At 51.7% G+C, this 9,730-nt stretch overlaps 12 non-coding genes across 12 annotated transcripts; all 12 read right to left on the reverse strand.

Moving 5' to 3' along the window:
- Positions 1-548: 548 nt before the first annotated feature.
- LOC132253016 (5S ribosomal RNA) lies at positions 549-667 on the reverse strand. Its single transcript, XR_009464803.1, has one exon. It is a non-coding gene; the product is annotated as a 5S ribosomal RNA (ribosomal RNA).
- A 662-nt stretch (positions 668-1,329) lies between these two features.
- On the reverse strand, positions 1,330-1,448 carry LOC132253023 (5S ribosomal RNA). The gene has a single exon (XR_009464804.1). It is a non-coding gene; the product is annotated as a 5S ribosomal RNA (ribosomal RNA).
- Positions 1,449-2,111: 663 nt separating this feature from the next.
- On the reverse strand, positions 2,112-2,230 carry LOC132253031 (5S ribosomal RNA). The gene has a single exon (XR_009464811.1). It is a non-coding gene; the product is annotated as a 5S ribosomal RNA (ribosomal RNA).
- A 662-nt stretch (positions 2,231-2,892) lies between these two features.
- On the reverse strand, positions 2,893-3,011 carry LOC132253039 (5S ribosomal RNA). The gene has a single exon (XR_009464819.1). It is a non-coding gene; the product is annotated as a 5S ribosomal RNA (ribosomal RNA).
- A 662-nt stretch (positions 3,012-3,673) lies between these two features.
- LOC132252918 (5S ribosomal RNA) lies at positions 3,674-3,792 on the reverse strand. The gene has a single exon (XR_009464728.1). It is a non-coding gene; the product is annotated as a 5S ribosomal RNA (ribosomal RNA).
- A 663-nt stretch (positions 3,793-4,455) lies between these two features.
- On the reverse strand, positions 4,456-4,574 carry LOC132253040 (5S ribosomal RNA). Its single transcript, XR_009464820.1, has one exon. It is a non-coding gene; the product is annotated as a 5S ribosomal RNA (ribosomal RNA).
- A 662-nt stretch (positions 4,575-5,236) lies between these two features.
- LOC132253042 (5S ribosomal RNA) lies at positions 5,237-5,355 on the reverse strand. The gene has a single exon (XR_009464822.1). It is a non-coding gene; the product is annotated as a 5S ribosomal RNA (ribosomal RNA).
- Positions 5,356-6,017: 662 nt separating this feature from the next.
- LOC132253043 (5S ribosomal RNA) lies at positions 6,018-6,136 on the reverse strand. Its single transcript, XR_009464823.1, has one exon. It is a non-coding gene; the product is annotated as a 5S ribosomal RNA (ribosomal RNA).
- Positions 6,137-6,798: 662 nt separating this feature from the next.
- LOC132253044 (5S ribosomal RNA) lies at positions 6,799-6,917 on the reverse strand. The gene has a single exon (XR_009464824.1). It is a non-coding gene; the product is annotated as a 5S ribosomal RNA (ribosomal RNA).
- Positions 6,918-7,571: 654 nt separating this feature from the next.
- On the reverse strand, positions 7,572-7,690 carry LOC132252935 (5S ribosomal RNA). Its single transcript, XR_009464745.1, has one exon. It is a non-coding gene; the product is annotated as a 5S ribosomal RNA (ribosomal RNA).
- Positions 7,691-8,351: 661 nt separating this feature from the next.
- Positions 8,352-8,470, reverse strand: LOC132253045 (5S ribosomal RNA). The gene has a single exon (XR_009464825.1). It is a non-coding gene; the product is annotated as a 5S ribosomal RNA (ribosomal RNA).
- Positions 8,471-9,131: 661 nt separating this feature from the next.
- LOC132253046 (5S ribosomal RNA) lies at positions 9,132-9,250 on the reverse strand. Its single transcript, XR_009464826.1, has one exon. It is a non-coding gene; the product is annotated as a 5S ribosomal RNA (ribosomal RNA).
- Between the last annotated feature and the right edge of the window lie 480 nt (positions 9,251-9,730).

The raw sequence follows: 9,730 nt of genomic DNA on the forward strand, positions 1-9,730 counted from the left end.
AGTATCCGGGGATGTTCGTCCAGATCGGACGGTGTGCCCCTCTTAAAATTTGCACATTCTTTCGATCCGTACGGTTGGATTCGCGTTTTGGTGCACGAATTGGGGTTTGATCGCCACTTTAAAGGGTGGATGGGGGAAGTGTGGAAACGAGAGTTTGCCAGGTGGTTTTTGGGCCCTTCGGGTAGAGTTTGGGGACCCTTTTTTTTTTTCAAACCGCGAGTCTCGACGCGAGGATCGCAATGGTGGGCTCGGATCATCCTTTCGACGGACGGATGGGGAGACTAGGGAGGAAAGGCGTTTTTGGCTATAACTTGGGCCTCGGAGCTCGGAAAAGGTTAGCGTCTGCGCCGATCGTCTTAAAATGGGGGAAACTTTCACGTGTGAGAAAGCGGGAAAAATCGGCGACGATCGATTTCGACGGCTGATAGCTCACGATCGGGGGATCCGATCGACGATCGGACGGTCCGGATGGAAATGGGAAGGGCGGAACCTATTGGCACGACAAGTGCGGACATAAATCATAGAAATCCCGTCGTAAAAAGGGAAAAGGGGTGCAACACGAGGACTTCCCAGGAGGTCACCCATCCTAGTACTACTCTCGCCCAAGCACGCTTAACTGCGGAGTTCTGATGGGATCCGGTGCATTAGTGCTGGTATGATCGCACCCGCCATGTTATTGCCACCGAGTCGCCTTATGTGGTATGATTGAGGTGCAACTTCTAGTGTGTTGGATAGAACGAAATAGGGGGAAAACTCTTTTTGACAGATGTATTGTTATGCGAGTATCCGGGGATGTTCGTCCAGATCGGACGGTGTGCCCCTCTTAAAATTTGCACATTCTTTCGATCCGTACGATTGGATTCGCGTTTTGGTGCACGAATTGGGGTTTGATCGCCACTTTAAAGGGTGGATGGGGGAAGTGTGGAAACGAGAGTTTGCCAGGTGGTTTTTGGGCCCTTCGGGTAGAGTTTGGGGACCCTTTTTTTTTTTCAAACCGCGAGTCTCGACGCGAGGATCGCAATGGTGGGCTCGGATCATCCTTTCGACGGACGGATGGGGAGACTAGGGAGGAAAGGCGTTTTTGGCTATAACTTGGGCCTCGGAGCTCGGAAAAGGTTAGCGTCTGCGCCGATCGTCTTAAAATGGGGGAAACTTTCACGTGTGAGAAAGCGGGAAAAATCGGCGACGATCGATTTCGACGGCTGATAGCTCACGATCGGGGGATCCGATCGACGATCGGACGGTCCGGATGGAAATGGGAAGGGCGGAACCTATTGGCACGACAAGTGCGGACATAAATCATAGAAATCCCGTCGTAAAAAGGGAAAAGGGGTGCAACACGAGGACTTCCCAGGAGGTCACCCATCCTAGTACTACTCTCGCCCAAGCACGCTTAACTGCGGAGTTCTGATGGGATCCGGTGCATTAGTGCTGGTATGATCGCACCCGCCATGTTATTGCCACCGAGTCGCCTTATGTGGTATGATTGAGGTGCAACTTCTAGTGTGTTGGATAGAACGAAATAGGGGGAAAACTCTTTTTGACAGATGTATTGTTATGCGAGTATCCGGGGATGTTCGTCCAGATCGGACGGTGTGCCCCTCTTAAAATTTGCACATTCTTTCGATCCGTACGGTTGGATTCGCGTTTTGGTGCACGAATTGGGGTTTGATCGCCACTTTAAAGGGTGGATGGGGGAAGTGTGGAAACGAGAGTTTGCCAGGTGGTTTTTGGGCCCTTCGGGTAGAGTTTGGGGACCCTTTTTTTTTTTTCAAACCGCGAGTCTCGACGCGAGGATCGCAATGGTGGGCTCGGATCATCCTTTCGACGGACGGATGGGGAGACTAGGGAGGAAAGGCGTTTTTGGCTATAACTTGGGCCTCGGAGCTCGGAAAAGGTTAGCGTCTGCGCCGATCGTCTTAAAATGGGGGAAACTTTCACGTGTGAGAAAGCGGGAAAAATCGGCGACGATCGATTTCGACGGCTGATAGCTCACGATCGGGGGATCCGATCGACGATCGGACGGTCCGGATGGAAATGGGAAGGGCGGAACCTATTGGCACGACAAGTGCGGACATAAATCATAGAAATCCCGTCGTAAAAAGGGAAAAGGGGTGCAACACGAGGACTTCCCAGGAGGTCACCCATCCTAGTACTACTCTCGCCCAAGCACGCTTAACTGCGGAGTTCTGATGGGATCCGGTGCATTAGTGCTGGTATGATCGCACCCGCCATGTTATTGCCACCGAGTCGCCTTATGTGGTATGATTGAGGTGCAACTTCTAGTGTGTTGGATAGAACGAAATAGGGGGAAAACTCTTTTTGACAGATGTATTGTTATGCGAGTATCCGGGGATGTTCGTCCAGATCGGACGGTGTGCCCCTCTTAAAATTTGCACATTCTTTCGATCCGTACGGTTGGATTCGCGTTTTGGTGCACGAATTGGGGTTTGATCGCCACTTTAAAGGGTGGATGGGGGAAGTGTGGAAACGAGAGTTTGCCAGGTGGTTTTTGGGCCCTTCGGGTAGAGTTTGGGGACCCTTTTTTTTTTTCAAACCGCGAGTCTCGACGCGAGGATCGCAATGGTGGGCTCGGATCATCCTTTCGACGGACGGATGGGGAGACTAGGGAGGAAAGGCGTTTTTGGCTATAACTTGGGCCTCGGAGCTCGGAAAAGGTTAGCGTCTGCGCCGATCGTCTTAAAATGGGGGAAACTTTCACGTGTGAGAAAGCGGGAAAAATCGGCGACGATCGATTTCGACGGCTGATAGCTCACGATCGGGGGATCCGATCGACGATCGGACGGTCCGGATGGAAATGGGAAGGGCGGAACCTATTGGCACGACAAGTGCGGACATAAATCATAGAAATCCCGTCGTAAAAAGGGAAAAGGGGTGCAACACGAGGACTTCCCAGGAGGTCACCCATCCTAGTACTACTCTCGCCCAAGCACGCTTAACTGCGGAGTTCTGATGGGATCCGGTGCATTAGTGCTGGTATGATCGCACCCGCCAATTTATTGCCACCGAGTCGCCTTATGTGGTATGATTGAGGTGCAACTTCTAGTGTGTTGGATAGAACGAAATAGGGGGAAAACTCTTTTTGACAGATGTATTGTTATGCGAGTATCCGGGGATGTTCGTCCAGATCGGACGGTGTGCCCCTCTTAAAATTTGCACATTCTTTCGATCCGTACGGTTGGATTCGCGTTTTGGTGCACGAATTGGGGTTTGATCGCCACTTTAAAGGGTGGATGGGGGAAGTGTGGAAACGAGAGTTTGCCAGGTGGTTTTTGGGCCCTTCGGGTAGAGTTTGGGGACCCTTTTTTTTTTTCAAACCGCGAGTCTCGACGCGAGGATCGCAATGGTGGGCTCGGATCATCCTTTCGACGGACGGATGGGGAGACTAGGGAGGAAAGGCGTTTTTGGCTATAACTTGGGCCTCGGAGCTCGGAAAAGGTTAGCGTCTGCGCCGATCGTCTTAAAATGGGGGAAACTTTCACGTGTGAGAAAGCGGGAAAAATCGGCGACGATCGATTTCGACGGCTGATAGCTCACGATCGGGGGATCCGATCGACGATCGGACGGTCCGGATGGAAATGGGAAGGGCGGAACCTATTGGCACGACAAGTGCGGACATAAATCATAGAAATCCCGTCGTAAAAAGGGAAAAGGGGTGCAACACGAGGACTTCCCAGGAGGTCACCCATCCTAGTACTACTCTCGCCCAAGCACGCTTAACTGCGGAGTTCTGATGGGATCCGATGCATTAGTGCTGGTATGATCGCACCCGCCATGTTATTGCCACCGAGTCGCCTTATGTGGTATGATTGAGGTGCAACTTCTAGTGTGTTGGATAGAACGAAATAGGGGGAAAACTCTTTTTGACAGATGTATTGTTATGCGAGTATCCGGGGATGTTCGTCCAGATCGGACGGTGTGCCCCTCTTAAAATTTGCACATTCTTTCGATCCGTACGGTTGGATTCGCGTTTTGGTGCACGAATTGGGGTTTGATCGCCACTTTAAAGGGTGGATGGGGGAAGTGTGGAAACGAGAGTTTGCCAGGTGGTTTTTGGGCCCTTCGGGTAGAGTTTGGGGACCCTTTTTTTTTTTTCAAACCGCGAGTCTCGACGCGAGGATCGCAATGGTGGGCTCGGATCATCCTTTCGACGGACGGATGGGGAGACTAGGGAGGAAAGGCGTTTTTGGCTATAACTTGGGCCTCGGAGCTCGGAAAAGGTTAGCGTCTGCGCCGATCGTCTTAAAATGGGGGAAACTTTCACGTGTGAGAAAGCGGGAAAAATCGGCGACGATCGATTTCGACGGCTGATAGCTCACGATCGGGGGATCCGATCGACGATCGGACGGTCCGGATGGAAATGGGAAGGGCGGAACCTATTGGCACGACAAGTGCGAACATAAATCATAGAAATCCCGTCGTAAAAAGGGAAAAGGGGTGCAACACGAGGACTTCCCAGGAGGTCACCCATCCTAGTACTACTCTCGCCCAAGCACGCTTAACTGCGGAGTTCTGATGGGATCCGGTGCATTAGTGCTGGTATGATCGCACCCGCCATGTTATTGCCACCGAGTCGCCTTATGTGGTATGATTGAGGTGCAACTTCTAGTGTGTTGGATAGAACGAAATAGGGGGAAAACTCTTTTTGACAGATGTATTGTTATGCGAGTATCCGGGGATGTTCGTCCAGATCGGACGGTGTGCCCCTCTTAAAATTTGCACATTCTTTCGATCCGTACGGTTGGATTCGCGTTTTGGTGCACGAATTGGGGTTTGATCGCCACTTTAAAGGGTGGATGGGGGAAGTGTGGAAACGAGAGTTTGCCAGGTGGTTTTTGGGCCCTTCGGGTAGAGTTTGGGGACCCTTTTTTTTTTTCAAACCGCGAGTCTCGACGCGAGGATCGCAATGGTGGGCTCGGATCATCCTTTCGACGGACGGATGGGGAGACTAGGGAGGAAAGGCGTTTTTGGCTATAACTTGGGCCTCGGAGCTCGGAAAAGGTTAGCGTCTGCGCCGATCGTCTTAAAATGGGGGAAACTTTCACGTGTGAGAAAGCGGGAAAAATCGGCGACGATCGATTTCGACGGCTGATAGCTCACGATCGGGGGATCCGATCGACGATCGGACGGTCCGGATGGAAATGGGAAGGGCGGAACCTATTGGCACGACAAGTGCGGACATAAATCATAGAAATCCCGTCGTAAAAAGGGAAAAGGGGTGCAACACGAGGACTTCCCAGGAGGTCACCCATCCTAGTACTACTCTCGCCCAAGCACGCTTAACTGCGGAGTTCTGATGGGATCCGGTGCATTAGTGCTGGTATGATCGCACCCGCCATGTTATTGCCACCGAGTCGCCTTATGTGGTATGATTGAGGTGCAACTTCTAGTGTGTTGGATAGAACGAAATAGGGGGAAAACTCTTTTTGACAGATGTATTGTTATGCGAGTATCCGGGGATGTTCGTCCAGATCGGACGGTGTGCCCCTCTTAAAATTTGCACATTCTTTCGATCCGTACGGTTGGATTCGCGTTTTGGTGCACGAATTGGGGTTTGATCGCCACTTTAAAGGGTGGATGGGGGAAGTGTGGAAACGAGAGTTTGCCAGGTGGTTTTTGGGCCCTTCGGGTAGAGTTTGGGGACCCTTTTTTTTTTTCAAACCGCGAGTCTCGACGCGAGGATCGCAATGGTGGGCTCGGATCATCCTTTCGACGGACGGATGGGGAGACTAGGGAGGAAAGGCGTTTTTGGCTATAACTTGGGCCTCGGAGCTCGGAAAAGGTTAGCGTCTGCGCCGATCGTCTTAAAATGGGGGAAACTTTCACGTGTGAGAAAGCGGGAAAAATCGGCGACGATCGATTTCGACGGCTGATAGCTCACGATCGGGGGATCCGATCGACGATCGGACGGTCCGGATGGAAATGGGAAGGGCGGAACCTATTGGCACGACAAGTGCGGACATAAATCATAGAAATCCCGTCGTAAAAAGGGAAAAGGGGTGCAACACGAGGACTTCCCAGGAGGTCACCCATCCTAGTACTACTCTCGCCCAAGCACGCTTAACTGCGGAGTTCTGATGGGATCCGGTGCATTAGTGCTGGTATGATCGCACCCGCCATGTTATTGCCACCGAGTCGCCTTATGTGGTATGATTGAGGTGCAACTTCTAGTGTGTTGGATAGAACGAAATAGGGGGAAAACTCTTTTTGACAGATGTATTGTTATGCGAGTATCCGGGGATGTTCGTCCAGATCGGACGGTGTGCCCCTCTTAAAATTTGCACATTCTTTCGATCCGTACGGTTGGATTCGCGTTTTGGTGCACGAATTGGGGTTTGATCGCCACTTTAAAGGGTGGATGGGGGAAGTGTGGAAACGAGAGTTTGCCAGGTGGTTTTTGGGCCCTTCGGGTAGAGTTTGGGGACCCTTTTTTTTTTTCAAACCGCGAGTCTCGACGCGAGGATCGCAATGGTGGGCTCGGATCATCCTTTCGACGGACGGATGGGGAGACTAGGGAGGAAAGGCGTTTTTGGCTATAACTTGGGCCTCGGAGCTCGGAAAAGGTTAGCGTCTGCGCCGATCGTCTTAAAATGGGGGAAACTTTCACGTGTGAGAAAGCGGGAAAAATCGGCGACGATCGATTTCGACGGCTGATAGCTCACGATCGGGGGATCCGATCGACGATCGGACGGTCCGGATGGAAATGGGAAGGGCGGAACCTATTGGCACGACAAGTGCGGACATAAATCATAGAAATCCCGTCGTAAAAAGGGAAAAGGGGTGCAACACGAGGACTTCCCAGGAGGTCACCCATCCTAGTACTACTCTCGCCCAAGCACGCTTAACTGCGGAGTTCTGATGGGATCCGGTGCATTAGTGCTGGTATGATCGCACCCGCCATGTTATTGCCACCGAGTCGCCTTATGTGGTATGATTGAGGTGCAACTTCTAGTGTGTTGGATAGAACGAAATAGGGGGAAAACTCTTTTTGACAGATGTATTGTTATGCGAGTATCCGGGGATGTTCGTCCAGATCGGACGGTGTGCCCCTCTTAAAATTTGCACATTCTTTCGATCCGTACGGTTGGATTCGCGTTTTGGTGCACGAATTGGGGTTTGATCGCCACTTTAAAGGGTGGATGGGGGAAGTGTGGAAACGAGAGTTTGCCAGGTGGTTTTTGGGCCCTTCGGGTAGAGTTTGGGGACCCTTTTTTTTTTCAAACCGCGAGTCTCGACGCGAGGATCGCAATGGTGGGCTCGGATCATCCTTTCGACGGACGGATGGGGAGACTAGGGAGGAAAGGCGTTTTTGGCTATAACTTGGGCCTCGGAGCTCGGAAAAGGTTAGCGTCTGCGCCGATCGTCTTAAAATGGGGGAAACTTTCACGTGTGAGAAAGCGGGAAAAATCGGCGACGATCGATTACGACGGCTCACGATCGGGGGATCCGATCGACGATCGGACGGTCCGGATGGAAATGGGAAGGGCGGAACCTATTGGCACGACAAGTGCGGACATAAATCATAGAAATCCCGTCGTAAAAAGGGAAAAGGGGTGCAACAAGAGGACTTCCCAGGAGGTCACCCATCCTAGTACTACTCTCGCCCAAGCACGCTTAACTACGGAGTTCTGATGGGATCCGGTGCATTAGTGCTGGTATGATCGCACCCGCCATGTTATTGCCACCGAGTCGCCTTATGTGGTATGATTGAGGTGCAACTTCTAGTGTGTTGGATAGAACGAAATAGGGGGAAAACTCTTTTTGACAGATGTATTGTTATGCGAGTATCCGGGGATGTTCGTCCAGATCGGACGGTGTGCCCCTCTTAAAATTTGCACATTCTTTCGATCCGTACGGTTGGATTCGCGTTTTGGTGCACGAATTGGGGTTTGATCGCCACTTTAAAGGGTGGATGGGGGAAGTGTGGAAACGAGAGTTTGCCAGGTGGTTTTTGGGCCCTTCGGGTAGAGTTTGGGGACCCTTTTTTTTTTCAAACCGCGAGTCTCGACGCGAGGATCGCAATGGTGGGCTCGGATCATCCTTTCGACGGACGGATGGGGAGACTAGGGAGGAAAGGCGTTTTTGGCTATAACTTGGGCCTCGGAGCTCGGAAAAGGTTAGCGTCTGCGCCGATCGTCTTAAAATGGGGGAAACTTTCACGTGTGAGAAAGCGGGAAAAATCGGCGACGATCGATTTCGACGGCTGATAGCTCACGATCGGGGGATCCGATCGACGATCGGACGGTCCGGATGGAAATGGGAAGGGCGGAACCTATTGGCACGACAAGTGCGGACATAAATCATAGAAATCCCGTCGTAAAAAGGGAAAAGGGGTGCAACACGAGGACTTCCCAGGAGGTCACCCATCCTAGTACTACTCTCGCCCAAGCACGCTTAACTGCGGAGTTCTGATGGGATCCGGTGCATTAGTGCTGGTATGATCGCACCCGCCATGTTATTGCCACCGAGTCGCCTTATGTGGTATGATTGAGGTGCAACTTCTAGTGTGTTGGATAGAACGAAATAGGGGGAAAACTCTTTTTGACAGATGTATTGTTATGCGAGTATCCGGGGATGTTCGTCCAGATCGGACGGTGTGCCCCTCTTAAAATTTGCACATTCTTTCGATCCGTACGGTTGGATTCGCGTTTTGGTGCACGAATTGGGGTTTGATCGCCACTTTAAAGGGTGGATGGGGGAAGTGTGGAAACGAGAGTTTGCCAGGTGGTTTTTGGGCCCTTCGGGTAGAGTTTGGGGACCCTTTTTTTTTTCAAACCGCGAGTCTCGACGCGAGGATCGCAATGGTGGGCTCGGATCATCCTTTCGACGGACGGATGGGGAGACTAGGGAGGAAAGGCGTTTTTGGCTATAACTTGGGCCTCGGAGCTCGGAAAAGGTTAGCGTCTGCGCCGATCGTCTTAAAATGGGGGAAACTTTCACGTGTGAGAAAGCGGGAAAAATCGGCGACGATCGATTTCGACGGCTGATAGCTCACGATCGGGGGATCCGATCGACGATCGGACGGTCCGGATGGAAATGGGAAGGGCGGAACCTATTGGCACGACAAGTGCGGACATAAATCATAGAAATCCCGTCGTAAAAAGGGAAAAGGGGTGCAACACGAGGACTTCCCAGGAGGTCACCCATCCTAGTACTACTCTCGCCCAAGCACGCTTAACTGCGGAGTTCTGATGGGATCCGGTGCATTAGTGCTGGTATGATCGCACCCGCCATGTTATTGCCACCGAGTCGCCTTATGTGGTATGATTGAGGTGCAACTTCTAGTGTGTTGGATAGAACGAAATAGGGGGAAAACTCTTTTTGACAGATGTATTGTTATGCGAGTATCCGGGGATGTTCGTCCAGATCGGACGGTGTGCCCCTCTTAAAATTTGCACATTCTTTCGATCCGTACGGTTGGATTCGCGTTTTGGTGCACGAATTGGGGTTTGATCGCCACTTTAAAGGGTGGATGGGGGAAGTGTGGAAACGAGAGTTTGCCAGGTGGTTTTTGGGCCCTTCGGGTAGAGTTTGGGGACCCTTTTTTTTTTCAAACCGCGAGTCTCGACGCGAGGATCGCAATGGTGGGCTCGGATCATCCTTTCGACGGACGGATGGGGAGACTAGGGAGGAAAGGCGTTTTTGGCTATAACTTGGGCCTCGGAGCTCGGAAAAGGTTAGCGTCTGCGCCGATCATCTTAAAATGGGG

Source organism: Vitis vinifera, chromosome 17 (genome assembly GCF_030704535.1).
Source record: "Vitis vinifera cultivar Pinot Noir 40024 chromosome 17, ASM3070453v1".
In the NCBI taxonomy this organism is placed as follows: Eukaryota; Viridiplantae; Streptophyta; class Magnoliopsida; order Vitales; family Vitaceae; genus Vitis; species Vitis vinifera.